Here is a 17,036-nt window from a genome sequence, read left to right on the forward strand (position 1 = left end):
ACTTTATTACACCATACACAAAAATCAATTCAAAATGGATGAAAACCCTAAATGTGAGACCAGATACCATAAAAATCTTAGAGAGAGCACAGCAGTTAATTTCTCTGGCATTGGCCACAGGACCTTCTTTCTAGATATGCCTTTTGAAGCAAGGGAAACAAAAGAAAAAATAAACTATTGGGACTACATCAAATCAGCAAAGCTAAAAGGCAACCTATGGAATGGAATAAGATGTTTGTAAATGGCATATCTGATAAAGGGTTAGTATCCAAAATATATAAAGAACTTCTAAAACTCAACACCCAAAAATCAAATAACCCAATTAAATATAGGCAGAAGACATGAACAAACTTTTCTCCAAAGAAGACCTACATATGGCCAACAGACACATGAAAAAGTGCTCATCATCACTTATCATCAGGGAAACGTAAATCAAAACTCCAGTGAGGTATCACCTCACACCTGTCAGGATGCTAAAATCAACAACACAGGAAACAGGTGTTGTTGAGGATGTGGAGAAGGGGGAAGCTCCTTGCACTGTCGGTGGGAGCGCAAACTGGTGCAACCACCGTGGAAGATAATATGAAAGTTCATCAAAAATTTAAAAATAGAACTACCCTACAAATGAGCCGTCACACTACTGGGTACCCAAAGAATACAAAAGCACTGATTCAAAGGGATACCTGCACCCCTACGTTTATAGCAGCATTATTCATAATAGCCAAGATATGGAAGCAGCCCAAGTGTTCACTGATAGATTAATGGATAAAGAAGAGGTAGCATGTATATTATTCAGCCATAAAAAAAGAATGAAATCTTGTCATTCGCAACAACATGGATGGAGGTAGAGACTATAATACTAAGTGAAATAAGTCAGAGAAAGTCAAATACCATATGATTTCACTCATATGTGGAATTTAAGAAACTAAACAGAAGAGCAAAGGGAAAAAAAGAGACAGAAACAACCAAGAACCAGACTCTGAACAGTAGGGAACAAACTGATGGTTACCAGAGGTGGGGTGGAGGGATTCCAGGTGAAATAGGAGATGGGGAATAAGTAGAGCCCTTGTCATGGTGAGCACTGAGTGGTTAAAATAAAAAATGTAAAAATATGCTTAAAAAATAAAGACACCTTGTTAAATACAAGAAAAGATGCATGTATTTTTTTAAATTTTTTTTCCGATCCTTAATTTTTTTTTTCAACGTTTATTTTATTTTTGGGACAGAGAGAGACAGAGCATGAACGGGGGAGGGGCAGAGAGAGAGGGAGACACAGAATCGGAAACGGGCTCCAGGCTCCGAGCCATCAGCCCAGAGCCTGACGCCGGGCTCGAACTCATGGACCGCGAGATCGTGACCTGGCTGAAGTCGGATGCTTAACCGACTGCGCCACCCAGGCGCCCTACGATCTTTATTTTAGAGAGAGAGTGCAACTCAGGGAGAGAGGCAGAGGGGGAGAATCCCAAGCAGGCTCCACACTCAGCGTGGAGCCCAACGTGGGACTTGATCCCACGACCCTGGGTTCATGACCCAAGCTGAAATCATGAGTCAAACACTCAACCCACTGAGCCACCCAGGTGTTCCAACAAGATGTATTCCCACAGAAAACTGTTGAAAGAACCAATTATTAGGAAATGGTTGGATAATCCAGGGCCTATCAACACAGAGTACTATACAACTGTATAAAGAATGAGGAGTATCATGAGGTATGCCCTAAAATAAAAATGGCAAGATGACCAAAGCTATATTTAGTGCACCACAATGGATGTGCTTATGTCTGTGCTTTTTCTTTTAAACTTTTATTTTAAGTAGGCTCCACACCCAATGTGGGGCTTGAACTCACAATCCAGAGACCAAGCCTCACGTGCTCTACTGACTGAGCCCACCAGGCACCCCTTGTGTCTATACCTATAGGTATTTCCATTAAAGGAGCAACAGGAGGATAAACCACAACATAGTAAATTGAATCACGGTGGGGGGTGTAGGGCAAGTAGCAGAGAAGAGAGCTGCGGGAAAGGAGTCGAAATTGAATGAGTGAATAAGTTTTGGTTTGGTAGATTTGGTATTGCAGGTGACTTTGTTTTCTTAAAATCCTAATGCAAATTTAAATTGTATAAAGGTCCTAAATACATTTCTTTTTTTTTTTTACACATTTATTCATTTTTGAGAGAGAGAGAGAGAGAGAGACAGAGTGTGAGCAGGGGAGGGGCAGAGAGAGAGGCAGACACAGAATCCGAAGCAGGCTCCCGGCTCTGAGCTGTCAGCACAGAGCCCAACGCAGGGCTTGAACCCCCAAACCATGAGATCATGACCTGAGCCAAAGTCGAATGCTTAACCAACCAAGCCACCCAAGCACCCCATGGTCCTAAATATATTTAAAAATAAAACAAAGGTGTCTGTTGGTTTTCTAGGGCTGCCATAAGAAAGCACCATAGACTGAGTGGCTTAAACAACAGAAACTTATTTCCTCACAGTTCTGGAGCCTAGAAGTCCAAGATCAAGGTTTCAGCAAGGTTGTCTTATTCTGAGAGTATGTCCTTAATTTATAGATTGCCACCTTCTTTTTTTATGTTCACATGGCATTCCTTCTATGTGTGTCTGTGTCCTAACGTCCTCTCATAAAAGTATGATCTGATATGATAAAAGTCATATCAGATTAGGGTCCACCCTAATGACCTCATTTTACCTTAACTCCCTCTTTAAAGACCCTATCTGTAAATACAGTCACATTCTGAGGGACTGGGAGTTATGACTTCAACATGGGAATTTTAGAGGGACACAGCTCAGCCCAAAATACTGACCAGGAATGGATCAACTTGGTGGCTCTTTGAATAACCATACAGAGAGATTCCAAGTGACAGTGCGTGCAATAATCACACAGTACCTGCCGGTTGATATGCCTGAAGGATGAAAGGAAATGCAGATGAGATAAAAATGATTCCAGCTAATACACCCACTTATCAAATTGTACCTCCCCAGTGGATATGCTCTAGGGCGAAAAGGAAATGCAGAGGGCTATTTATCCTTCCTGGTGCTAGGTGTTCTGCAGAAGCCGCGGGACACCTTGGCTCAGACTGACAGAGGTAAGGCATTTTAGACGTAGAACATAGACTTCATGCATCCAGGAGCTAGATCCAATCTTTCTCAGGCCCTTAAACATTAAGGGAGATAAACAGTCATCCGAAGTTATCCCAGTTTCTGTCTAGAGGTGGATGGAGGAGCTGGGCTAGAAGTTCATGCTGTAATTTATGCCCTGTGTTCCCTAGGGCCCAATCATGGATCCTTCATTCCTGGTAATCTTTCCTTTGCTCCTGGCCCTGTCAACACCTTGCAATGCTTGTGATTGTAAAATTCAGCACCCTCAGACATATTACTGCACATCAGATGTCGGTGAGTCTAAGGGGACACCTTAGAGAAGTCTCCACCAAGGAGCTCTCACCATAGGGTGTAGAAATGCAGAGGTGGGGGAGCTCAGAGGTGGGTGATCTGATCAATGCCTTCATGAGACTTTGGATGTGGGAATCCTAGAGCAATGAAGCTATGGGCCCCTGACCCATTTCTTCCTCCTCCCAGTCATATTAGCTGATATACAAGGACCAGGAAACAACACCGTGACAAAACAAGGTTTCAGAGTCAATGTCATTAAGGTAAACTCAGTACCTCCTTTCTTCTTACCTCCTTTCCTCAAAATAAGCAAGACTATCTGCTCTTGCTGAGAGATTTGGATGGTTTCTGGAGCCTAGCAACTTCTATGTAAACCTAAGGTCCTAGTCACTCTTTCCCTCCCATTGCAGGTACTCAAGGCTCCCAGAGGCATCCCAACAATCCACGAGATCTACTCACCGATCAGTTGGAAAGACTGTAGTTATAGGCTGAGGACCACTCAACAATCACTATTACTTATCGCAGGTGAGCATCCCTGTCCACATACAGCCCCTCAACCTTGCTACCTCCTCCTAAAAGGACCACCTGACTTCTGCAACTAACCCCACCAAGGACCAAGGGCCCCATTATCATGATCTGACAGACTCTTCCTGGGGCAATGCTGGACCCTCATTCATGGCTGACTCTGTACCAGCCTCAGGGGTTCTAGACCCTCTGGTCTGACTTCCCAGGGGATATGCATGCATGGTATACTAACTCAGGCCATGCTCCCCCATCACTGCAGGCTATCTGAGGGGGGGCACATTGCGCTTCACAAGATGCCATCTGGTCTATTTCTGGTACCGGCTCTCCAGAGAGCAGAGGCTAGGTTTTGAGGCAGCATACAGAACAGGATGCAAATGTCAAGTGAGTATGGTGATTTTTCTCTGCAGCCCAGGCACTGCTCTTGTCCCATGTCCTTGTTCCCAGATCTTCCTCCCTGCTGTCTCCCTCTGGATGACCCTTGCTCTTTCACCTTCCTTCCATTCCCTGACCTCTTCCCACTGTTTCCTTTCTGTCCTTTCCCTCCTCACTGCTCCCTTTAGCCTCTCCTTGTTGACAGACCCTTGTTGCCCTTGTCGGTCCAGGATGGAGTGTATGAACAGGAAGTGGGCAGTTCTGTATCTCCCTCCACCCCTAGGTTCAGCCCTGCCTCCACTGCTGGCATTCCTGCCCTCAACCTGACTTTGGAGAGTGTGTGTGGAAACAAAAAGACTGTAACTACAAGGTATGGGAGGGAAACCATTCCTTGTTCTCCATGTGTGTGCCCTCCATGAATGGGTACTGTGAATGGACCCGCATCCAGATGAACTATCCGTACCAAACCTCGGCTCCAGTGACCTCTGTTCACTAGGCCTGGAATCATATAATAGAGTTTAATATTCTGTCTCCTGGTCTGGCTGCTGTTAACAGAACTGAGTTAGTTTTGTACACCTCCACTGAAGTGTACACTTAAGTTTTGTTTACTTTCTGTAAGTAGTGTATGCATCAATAAAACTTACAAAAACAAATCCCAAGTTGATAAACCACCCTGATGACAAATTCCCTTTATCTTCTCTGTTCATCAATTATCTTTTATTTCTTCTTCATCCAGCAACCTCATGCCAGACTCTAATCCTTCTTATTCCACAATTCCTGACATTTCCTCATCCTCTCAAAGCAAGAGCCCTGGGTCCAAACAGAGGGACAGATCCAGATCCAATCTGACCAAGGTCACACTCCACCTGACACACCCTTAACCTTCCCCAGATGATTTGCAGAACCATAAATCACAGGAGAAAGGATATTCCTTGTTCCCACAGAATTAAGACTCACTTGCAAATATAAACATTGTTCCTTGTCATATTAAAATTCTGAAAATAAAAGACTTTTAAACTTTTATAAGAACACAAAAGGCAATATTTTTAGGACTTCAAATCACAAAAGTTCCAAAATATATGAAGGAAAATGTTGATAAATTCCACTACTCTAAAATAAAATATCTTTCCCCAAATAAACCAAAGTACCATAAACACTATAAAAATATAAGATACAGACATAGATTGGAATTGGAAAAGATTTACAGCTTTATGATAAAAATTAGGTCTGAAGAATGTTTTGGGGAATTGGTTGAAGTTTCCCTTTGAACATAATTTATGAACTTAAAAATTTCCCAGAGTCCTTCCAAAAAGAGTGTCTTCTCTGTGTTATTAAGTATTTAATTTAATTATGTATTTTATTAATCTAATTTTATTTTGTTAATTATTTTAAATTTTGGGATCATTTTGGATTTACAGAGGAAGGTACCAAGATAGTACAAAGAATTCATACATATTCTTTACCTAGTTTGCTCTAATGGTAACATCTTATGCAACACTGGTATTTGTTAAAGCTAAGACATTAACATGAGTACAATACTATTAACTAAATGACACTTTATTCAGATTTCTACCACTTTTCCCTCTTTTTTGTGCCAGAATCTAATCCAGGATACTGAAGAAATTAGTCTGGTCTGTGACAACTTTTTTTTTTTTAATTTCTTGAAGTTTATTTATTTGTTTTTGAGAGAGAGAGAGACAGAATCCCAAGCAGTCTCTGCGCTGACAGATGGGGGCTCAAACTCATGAACCATGAGATCACGTCCCGAGCCGAAATAAGAGTCGGACGCTTAAATGACTGAGCCACCCAGGCACCCCTGGTCTGTGACAACTTCTTAATGGAACTTCACTTTCAGTGACCTGGCAGTTTTACAGTGTACTGGTGTTCTGGAGACTCCCTCAATTTGGATGTGTCTGATGTATTTTCATGATCAGACTGGGGCTGTCGATTTTCAAGAATAGCACAAAGAGGAAATACTTACTCTCATTGCACTGTATCACAAGCACCTAGCCTTGATACTACATCACTGAGAGTGTTAACAATGATCACTTGGTTAGGCTGGGGTCCGCCACGTTTCTCCACTGGAAAGGCACCGTTTTTCCTTTTTATACTCTTCGCCATGTCCCATTGGTTTTTAGGTGAACAATGGAATTTAGAAAATTGTATCTGGACACGGGTTCGTCATTGCCACTGGGGTGTCACTGCTTCCAGGCCTTCTCAGTAGACAGAACTAGGAAACATATGTATGCATATGAATTTAAGTATATCCACATGGTTATAACTATGACCCTTTCTCTCAATATATATTAAAATAAACCTGAGTTTCATACTAATGCCAACTACAGAATAATATAGGGCTCATTATAGCTCTCACCTATTGATTATTTGTACCTTTTTTTCTGACAATAGGAAACTTGACTTTTATTTTATTATTTGTTCGAACCTAGTATAAATGTAAAGTAGTTTCAGCATGTACCCCTGTAAAGTAAATTTACCAATATAGTACCAGGTTTATGTAGTTTTTAACACAAATCCACTCATTCAAACTCACATGCACAGTTTCTACCCTAAGGCCCCAAAGGGTCCCAAACACACCTGGGTCCATTCTGGGAAAGGAGGCCCTGGGGGACATGGTGCAGACTCAGAAATCTGGGTGAACTTACATGCATTGCCAGGAATAAAGACACCGCCTGATATTTCTACATCTACAATCCCAACCTAATTGATCCCGACCCCCAATTTCAACCTTCCAGTGAGCAGGTCTTCCCATTTAAAACTCTCAGAGAAACATAGATCTCCTGGCAGAAGGTCAAGAATGTAAGTAGACATGGTTATGGTTAATAGGCACAGAAGAGGCTGCCAAATCCATGCACCAATTGTCTGCGATCTCACTCTCCCTGGAGTTCAACCAGTGACCTTGGAATCAGAAGAGAATTCTAGAAAAAGAAGACTGTGGAAAAAATGGCACAGACTTAGGGAACCAAATGGGAACAGGAAGGTTTTCTGTGCCTATCAGGCCACACACACATGTGCACACATACACACACACACAGTCACAAAAATGTGTATAAATATTTGTGTATATGTAGGTGACATATATTTCCTAGGAAGCTTTATCTGCTGAGAGACTAAATGAAATGAAATTTATCAGTTGCATAGGGAATAGTTTCTTACATAGGGCACAAAAACCAGAAAGAAAGTATAAAAGACAAACTGATAAATTGTGCCTCATTAAAATTTAAAACTTTCATTCTTCAAAAGCTGCAATTCCAAAAATAAGAGAATGAGCCCCAGAGAGGGGAGTTAAATGCAAAACACATATATCTGACAAACATGCTATATCCAGAATATATTAAAAGAAAAAGAACCTCTTGCTACTCAAAAGGAAAAATAACAATAAAAATGAGCAAAATGTCTGAATAGACACTTCATAAAACATGATACATGGGATGCTCAGTGAGTTAAGTGGCCAACTCTTGATTTTGGCTCAGGTCATGATCTCACAGTTAGTGGGTTTGAGCCCTGCATCAGGCTCTGTGCTCACTGCACAGAGCCTGCTTTGGATTCTCTGTCTCCCTCTTTTTGACACTCTCCTGCCCGTAAGTATGCTCTCTCTCTCTTTCTTTCTCAAAAACTAATAAACATTAAAAAAATATTAAAAACAACATGATACAGGAATGGCCAATAGTCCCTAAAAATATTATTGGAAAAAGACAAATAAAGCCTCTATAAGATACAACTTCATATTCACTACAATGGCTAAAATTTTAAAGAATGACAATACCAAGTGTTAACAGGGATTTGAAGTAACTGGAATTCTTCCAGTTTGTTCTTGGGATTATAAAATATTGCAACCAACTTGGAAAACATTCAACATTTTCTTATGAAGTTAATGATACAATTATCATAGGATCAACAGATTACAAACGTATTATTTATACAAACAATGAAAACAGAGAACTTCTTTAAAAATAAGGAGACTTGTAATGAATGTATATAATAGCTTTATTCATAATGGCAAAAAATCCTGGGAAATAAACATTTGTCATCAGTAATTGAATGAATAAACAAATTTTGGTTTATTCATTCAATGTAATAGTAACCACCAAGAAAAGGAACGAACTACCAGTATAGATGACAACGTGGATGCATTTTATAAGCATTGTCCTGAGAGGAAGAAACCATTTGTAAAAGAGATTGCACTGAACTAGTCTATTTATGTTAAATTCTAGAACATCCAAAATTACATTTATAGAAAATAGGTCAATGTTTGGCCTAAGGGAATGATTAGCTCCAAACATGTATGAGAGACTTGGAGTATTTATGCTGTTTTTCTGTCTCTTGATTAAGATATTGTTACCTAGTGTATTTATTCACAAAAATTCTTTAGACTGTGTGATTGAAATGTGCAAGTTGCATTGTGTGTCCATTTCCATTACAAATTTGATCACATCGGTAGCCATCATTTTATTACTTCTTGTGATTCCATGGGTTGGCTAGGTGGAGCCTCCCCTCCATGTGACACCATCTGCAATTAGCTGCTGATGGAAATGGACTGGAACATTCATTTGCCACTGCCCATGTGTCCATTTATTATTATAGGCTGAATTGTGCTCCCAAAATTTATATGTTGATGTCCTAACCCCCAGTACCTCAGAACGTTACTGTAGTTAGAGAGAGGGTCATTAAAGGCATAATTAAATAAAAGGAGGTCACTAGGGGTCATTGGGTCACTAATCCAATATGACTGGCATCCTTATAAAAAGAGATTGGGACACAGACACACACAGAGGAAGGGCCATGTGAAGACACAGGAAAAGACAGCCATGTACAAGCCAGGGAGACAAGCCCCAAAAGAAACCAACACTACTCACAGCTTGGTCTTGAGCTTCTAGCCTCCATAGTTGTGAGAAAATAAATTTATGTTGTTTAAACCACCCAGTCTGTGGTACTTCACTATGGTAGTCCTAGAAAACTAATGCAGGTATTTTTTAACTTCAGGTCACTTCTCTTTCCACAGAAACAATATGACTAGGAGCACTTCCTTGTCCTCTCTGAATTGGGAGAATTTTTCCCTCATCTCTTTGTTTGAAAGTCACCCTTGAGTTAGCATATCATATGGTAGCCATCCATTTTCACCTTGTTTCAACACACCAAGCCAGCCCATCTATTAACAACTCTGGGTCTGTCTTTGTCCATCAGGGGGTCAAATTTTGTAAGTAAAGAAAAAGGCTTGGTGCAGGTAGTGATGATAGGGAAAAGAGAAGACAAACAGGTACACCAAATATAAAGAATGGGCAAAACCAGAAAGAAAACAAGGAATAAGTAAAGGCAATGAAGATAGAAGGAGAACAAAAAGAAGAAGAAGAAGAAGAAGAAGAGGAGGAGGAGGAGGAGGAGGAGGGAGACGGAGCAAGGTACAGCAGGAGAGAGAAAGCAATAGCTCCTGGGCTGAAAGAACATTTGGGGGATCACTCATGGTAGAATTAGCTTCTGCCTTGTAGACACCAAGATGCTTTCTTTCTGCTCCTAGTTGTACATTCCCATATTGCATGCTACATCTATTCAATTTTAATTTATTATTACTCAAAGCCGCTCATGAAGAAAGAAGTCAAACTTGGAGTGTCAGCACACTGTGTTCCCTCTGTAGTTTGAGTGAATCCAGCCCTGGGGCTTCAGGATACCCTGGGCAAGGAAGCAGATCAGCCCTGGATGGGCAGTCCTGGGAGCACAATGTCCTAAATTATTAAGGAGAGACAATGACTGTGTTTCTGGTCTGTTGGCCAAAATTGAGGGTTCATGTTGGCGGTCAGAGAAAACAAAGTGCTGGGGTATATGAGCTCATTCTAAATGGAGTATTTTTTTGCTAGAAAATACTCACTCATGAATGTATTTTTTCACCATGGTACTTTTTCTCATCAGATGTGTAGGTATATTGAAATTTCTCCTCAGGAGACTTGATCATCTGTGGAGGAAAGAGGAAAAATGATGCAGACTCAGGAATATGTGTGGGATGGGAGGCTGCAGTGTTGGTATTTGACCAGGACCTGTCTGACCCCCACATACTGCACATGCTCTCACAGCAGGATGGAGAATCCTCTGTTCTCATAGGGAGATGTGTATGGAGAGGAGCTGGTAGGGTGAACCTGGTAATGTGATTTCATAGAGTTGCATTTTCCTATTGAAATGGTGAGGCCCTAGAATAAAGCCATCTTGATTGAGAGGTTGGAAAAGAGTATACATGGGCCCTCTCGTGGTTATGTATTCATGTGTCTCCAGCCAAGTCTCAGAAAGACGAAATGTGTAGCCCCATGGCACCCACATGCCCTATCCCCCACTCAACCACCACAGCAGGGAGAATTCTTACCCCTTACAACCAAATGGTGAAATACCATAGGCAGGGACTCTGCATTCTTTACAGACTCACCAACTTCTAAGTAAACAATCCAGCGGTATAATAGCGTACAAAAGTAGACTTGCCCAGGCATGGTCATGATAGCCAGAAGGATACAGAGACCACCAGGAAGTTGGGAGCCAGGTAGGAGCCTGGATACCAATGAAGGATTTAGGAAAAGACTTTCATACAGTTCTTCTGTCTTTACTGATATAACATGATAATATTACAGAATGTGGATAAATAATATTAGTGGTTTGTGGTAAGTATTCCTTTAACCATCATGAGAGACAAATTTTAACTTAATAGTACCTGGACTCAAGGTACTTGGGTTAAAATCCAAATTGCATTAATTTCTGGCTGTAGGACCTCAGGACAGCTCGTTCAACAACTCACTCCTTAGAATCCTCAACTGTTAAATGTAAATAATTACAGAACTTTTCATACAGGACCACTGCCAACATTAAATGTTAAAAACATGAAATGTACTTGAAGTATTACCTGATACCAAGTAAGCACTCAATCAATTGGACTTGTACACTTCATGGTTAGTAGTTATTATTACTCACACTAGCAATAATGAACACTACTTTAATAAATAATTATCTACCCCTCTTTTTAATGTTTATTTATTTTCGAGAGAGAGTGTGATTGGGGGAAGAGCAGAGAGAGAGAGGGAGACAGGGAATCTGAAGCAGGCTCCACACTGTCAGCGCAAAGCCCAGTGTGGGACTCAAACCCACCAACCATGAGATCATGACCTGAGCCAAAATTGGACACTCAACTAACTGAGCCACCCAGGCACCCCAAGGATCTACCTCTTTCAAGCCTCACCATACTCATAAAAATATGAATTTATTCTCCTAGTTTTGAACTATCTCTTCATTCCTAATTGCAGTATTAATTTCAGTCATATTGTTAATGTAAAAGCAAAAAATGATATCAATGGCACATCACAACTATCCTAGTTTCATATAGATTAAAAAGGAACAACAAGATTCACCAGGGTAGTATTAATCATGGTTTTAATGTTATGATAATGCAAATTAACAATGTACTGAAATCATCCTCATTTCCTAAAAGGAAACCAATATTTTCTTGTGACTACTTCTTTGGCCCTGGAAAGGTCCAGCAATATGAAAGAACTCTGTAAGATGTCACAAAATTGCTCAGAGATTAGTCCCTATAGTCACTTTCCCCCAATGTCCTTCAAAGTTGGCCATGAATTTTCTTGTACATAGCCATGTCCCTACATCCTCAACTTACAATGACCACTCTCTTTCCGTTCTCTGCAAATTCCCAAGTTCAGGCAGACAGTTGGCTGGACCTTACTTGCCAATCAGGGGCCTATTGCCATGCCTCTAATATATAACATTTCAATCTTTTTCAGGCCGTGAGCCCTGATATTTATTTATTTATTTATTTATTTATTTATTTATTTATTTATTTTAATGTTTACTTTTGAGAGAGACAGACACAGCGTGAGTGGGGGAGGGGCAGAGAGAGAGGAGGAGACACAAAATCTGAAACAGGCTCCAGGCTCTAAACTGTCCGCACAGAGCCCAACACAGGGCTTGAACTCGGGAACAGTGAGATCATGACCTAGGCTGAAGTTGGACACTTAACCCACTGAGCCACTTGGGCACCCCACCCTGATTTTAGCCACATGCCCAGGCTTTTGCATCAGGAGAAGGTGCCAAATGGGTCAAGGATCAATTGCTTGTTCCTATGCCCTATCAGGGCCTCTCAGTACCACCCATGAACTCATCCAATACCCCTGCATAAGCAAGGGGGAGAAAGACCACATTGTATCTGTGGTCAGAGATATATGAGTGCAGTATGAATTCATGTTTATTTTAATATATATTCAGATGCACAGATGCACAAATAGATATGCTTATATACAAAGATTAGCATTTGTAGGTATATATAAATAAATATGCATATATAAATGTGTTTGTATTATTTATTAAATTAGTTTGTTTGTTTGTTTACTGGCTCTGTCTCCTAAGCAGACCTAGAGGCATTGACACCCTGATAACAATGAGCACACCTAGTGCCCAGATCTTGGTTTCTAAACACCATTATCTAATAAAAGAAATCAGAACTCTTTTGGAAAAGGGCTGTATACAGGGCAAGGGCAGTTAACACACAAGATGATCCCATGTATATTAAAAAGACACATGAATCAATATGAAAAAACTCCCAATAGCCATGGCTGGAACAATTTTCCAAGCAAAATGTGTAACAACTGAAACAATTAAAATACGGGACAATTTTCCTAACAAATACATAATATTAAATTATAACTCAAAGAATAAAATAAATATCCATCATTCTGTGCCAATAAAAACAAAATATTAAATAAATGAGGAGAAGGGACAAATCTTCCTTACAGAAGAATTGCAAGGGAGCCTGGTGGCTCAGTCAGTTAAGCATGCAACTTCAGCTCAGGTCATGATCTCACAGTTCATGGGTTCGAGCCCCATGTCGGTCTCTGTGCTGACAGCTCAGAGCCTGGAGCCTGCTTCAGATTCTGTGTGTGTCTCTCTCTCTGCCCCTCCCCTTCTCATGCTCTGTCTCTCTGTGTCTCCCAAAAATAAATAAAAGTTAAAAACAATTCAAATAGCATGTGTAGATATGTGCCTTCTAGGAGGTGGGAAATTCATTTCCTTTCTCTTAAGTATGGAGAGGACTTACCATGTCCCAGAGAATAGAATACGGAAAGGAGAAAATAGTGATTTTCTAGTAGAAAAACACTGAAGAAACCATCTTAACCAAGTGATCAAGGCTAATATCAGCAGATATCATTTATAGCAATATCATATACAATGAAAAACATACTCCACCTCTGAGTACATTAAAAAAAACACCTTTTCTCTTTTCAAAGTGCAATTTACTTAAATATGTCACATAATGCATTGTATTTAAATTACAATTCCTTTGTAAACGTCTGTTATACTAAATTTGTATGACTGAATCTATAACCACTAACTTTATTTTTTAATTTATTTTTTAATATAATTTGTTGTCAAGTTGGCTAACATACTGTGTATACAGTGTGCTCTTGGTTTTGTATAACCACTAACTTTAAAATAAAGCAACAAAATGAAATGCTGACCATTCAGTTTTGTCCTCTTTTTCTGTTGGACTTTCTCATCTATCTAGGACCCACTAACACAATGCAGACAATCTCAAAATGTGACTACTGGCATATAAGCTCTTACCTTCCAGTCTTTCGAGATGTTTCCTGAAAATGTGATTCAAATTGAATACTTCCCTTGGAGATAACCAATTCATATTGTTAATGACAGAAGATGGAGGTATCCTGGCCTTCATGATGCTTAGCACATATATGTTGAAAAATAGCATACTTAGTAATTTCCAGATCTTGTCATAAGCATGTTTACAACATCTCTCTTTCACATACTCTGAATTCAGTTTTTGGTTTTGCAAGCTGAGGGGAGTTTAGGAGTCTCTACAGTATTTGGTTGAGACCATCATTGCTTGTCAGGGAAGTGAGCTGGCAAACAGATGATGAGGATAGGCCATTTGTGCTAATTTAAGTGATCTGTGTGTGATTTAACTCGTGCTCTTGATGCCAAATTTTTGTGCAAACGTAATTATCCCTTGGTTCCATATTTAGGTTTTAGGAATGCCTAATATTAAAGTTGAAAAGTTTTAGTGGATTTCCTCCCCAAGTTCAGCAATTTGCCTTTACAAAAATTACTTAATGATTTTGACCTTAAATTTTTCACCCAAGAGAAAACAGACAATAACAAGATAATATCCCTAAAGCTATGAATTCATTTATAATGCAACACCAAATGATGCTAAAGCCAGCACCAGATATTGAGGCTAGTTTGAAGGATGATGAATGGTGACATTCTAGGGCTCTGTTGCTGATTAGTGAGATGCTCTCCTTTAAAGATCTTTACAGGTGGCTCAGTTGCTTAAGCCTCCAACTCTTGGGTTTGGCTCAGGTCACGATCTCACAGTTCACTGACAGCACGGAGGCTGCTTAGGATTCTCTCTCTCTCTCTCTCTCTCTCTCTCTCTCTCTCTTCCCTTCCCCTACTTGCACCCTCTCTCTCTCAAAATAAATAAACTTTAAAAAATAAAGATCTTACAAATAAAATAATCATCCATTAAGGAAATGATTAAATAGGGCCTGAAGGAACCCACAGAGCCTGTTGTGGATTGAGGCATACAAACCAGTATGTTAGGTTATAAGTGACAGAAAACTAGCTCAAAGTCCCTTCAGCATAAGAGGGAGATCTATGAGCTCTCCTAATTAGGAAATAAAGAACTGCCCCTGGCTTCAGGCCTAGCTTGATGCTAGGGCTCAATGCCCGTAGGACTTTTAGTCCGTCTCTCCCCCTCGTGAATCTGCGAGACTCTTCTGGCATCCTTCCTCAGACAGGTTCTCATCTGCCAACTCAGAAACCCCACAGAAAATAACCAGCTTTTTCTCTTCTCGGGCATAAAAATCCAAGGAGAACTCTCACTGGGCCATGTACCCTTCATTCCCCAATAAGTGTGGTCTGAGCTGGGGTACTCTGATTGGACTGGGTTGACCCAAGCCTTCTACTCTGTGTCCAGGGAAAGATGGTCATGACCAAAAGAGCCATGTGGGTGAGGGAGAAGTTCCTGATAGAGAAAGATGAGCAACCCTTTCTTAACTCCCTTTTATTTATTTATTTTTTAATTTTTTTTAACGTTTATTTATTTTTGAGACAGAGAGAGACAGAGCATGAATGGGGGGAGGGTCAGAGAGAGAGGGAGACACAGAACCTGAAACAGGCTCCAGGCTCTGAGCTGTCAGCACAGAGCCCAACGCGGGGCTCGAACTCACGGAGCACAAGATCATGACCTGAACTGAAGTCGGACACTTAACCGACTGAGCCACCCAGGTGCCTCTCTTAACTCCCTTTTAAATGAGTGCCTTAGAGTTGGTTTCTCTTACTTTCAACCCAGAATCCCAACTACTGTGGCGAGTTGTAGGAGATGGGACAATGAGTAGGGAAACTGCTTTCTAGGCACAGGACTGTGACACTGCACACCACATGTCTCACAACAGCCCTGGGGTGCTGATGCAGAGCTGCTGCTCAAAGCTCTTGAGCATCGAGCTATACCACCAGAGAAACACAGCAAGTTGAAGAATGGAGTGATGTTTTGCCTGAAGGAAAAGAAGACAGACTTGAACTGATCCCTGCCAAGAGTTGGGATGTGTAATTTAAACATGCCACTGCCCTAAAGGGAGTCGTGTAACCTGGAACCAGTGGGACAGTCCTGGTTTAAAATATTCTGCTCACATCAGCCTAGATATTGTCACAATGCCCCCTGAAGAGCTAATTAATGGTCATACTTACCCAGGGTAACACAACTAAAACTGGTTCCCAGATCCCGTAATGAGAAGATTCCAACACATGGGTTGCAGGGGCAAGAGAACAAGAACTTCTTTTGAATCCATAAAGCCCCAACAATGCTACCGCCATAGTATTCATTGCATATGGTGTGAACAGGTGCAAAGATGCGGTCCTGAGCATTTTTCTAACTGTAGGGCCTTGAAACACATTACTTGAATTCTCTGGGCATCTGTATACTTTGTAAAAACTGTTTAATAGTCATCGCTTTGTGGGGTTAATATGAAGATTCAATCTGCCTACTATGTAAAGTGGTTGGTACAGTGCCTAGCACATAGTAAGTGCTGAACAAACATCGGCTCTTATTATTATTACAAAAAGTATAGGGCAGCCTCCACCAACCTAATTTAAGAGGCAGATGAACTCTTAGTTTCATCCAAATATGTTATATACACCACTCTGGCCATTACAGATTCATCACTTTGGATTAACAAATAATCTCTATGGCAATGCCGAAAAACTCTAGTAGGAAACATGAAATACTACATTCAAGACTTTCATAAATAGGTCTCAATGTAGTTATTGCCTCCTAATGGGTTTTAATGAAGAGAAGGGTGACATGAACCACAAGAATCTTCAGATAGGTACAGATTGGGATCGGTGACACTGGAGTGTTATCAGTGACCCTGGTGGACTGCAATGGGCTGAGAAGAAAATGTGTTGATGGAGAATTTTCTGATATCACAATGATCTTTAATTCTCATTATTCACCAGGCAGATTAGCTGGTCTCAAACACAAACACAAAAACAAAAACAAAAACAGAAAACAAACACACAAAAAAACCCTATCTCAAAGCTCCGTAATGTTTGGAGCAGGAGTCTACGTATCCAAAACATGGATTTTTCTGCCATCTGCTGGTCATTTTTGAGAAGGACAACAATCTTTATGTGAGCAAAGATGGGGTCTTTGGTGCCTCTCTTCTTTCTTGCCCCAC

General features: G+C 40.5%; 2 long non-coding RNA genes across 16 annotated transcripts in view; one reads left to right on the forward strand and one right to left on the reverse strand.

The window, feature by feature from the left end:
- Positions 1-17,036, forward strand: part of LOC109494688 — a 55,503-nt gene that overhangs the window by 34,004 nt on the left and 4,463 nt on the right. For 5 of the 11 annotated variants that reach the window (XR_006590579.1, XR_006590587.1, XR_006590588.1 and 2 more), the window contains exons 7-11: positions 3,267-3,390; positions 3,574-3,647; positions 3,795-3,909; positions 4,169-4,290; positions 4,565-5,538. This is a non-coding gene — a long non-coding RNA (uncharacterized LOC109494688). Of the gene's footprint in view, positions 1-3,266; positions 3,391-3,573; positions 3,648-3,794; positions 3,910-4,168; positions 4,291-4,564; positions 5,539-17,036 lie in introns of those variants that run through there. The other 6 variants (XR_006590581.1, XR_006590580.1, XR_006590582.1 and 3 more) reach the window with 6 other exon arrangements.
- LOC109494953 overlaps positions 5,588-17,036 on the reverse strand; it is a 31,780-nt gene continuing 20,331 nt past the window's right edge. For 4 of the 5 annotated variants that reach the window (XR_006590590.1, XR_006590592.1, XR_006590591.1 and 1 more), the window contains exons 6-7: positions 10,163-10,246; positions 5,588-6,511 (exon numbers count right to left, since the gene is read on the reverse strand). This is a non-coding gene — a long non-coding RNA (uncharacterized LOC109494953). The remainder of the gene's footprint in view (positions 6,512-10,162; positions 10,247-17,036) is intronic. The other variant, XR_002738375.2, reaches the window with a different exon arrangement.

This window comes from Felis catus, chromosome E2 (assembly GCF_018350175.1).
Source record: "Felis catus isolate Fca126 chromosome E2, F.catus_Fca126_mat1.0, whole genome shotgun sequence".
Lineage (NCBI taxonomy): Eukaryota > Metazoa > Chordata > Mammalia > Carnivora > Felidae > Felis > Felis catus.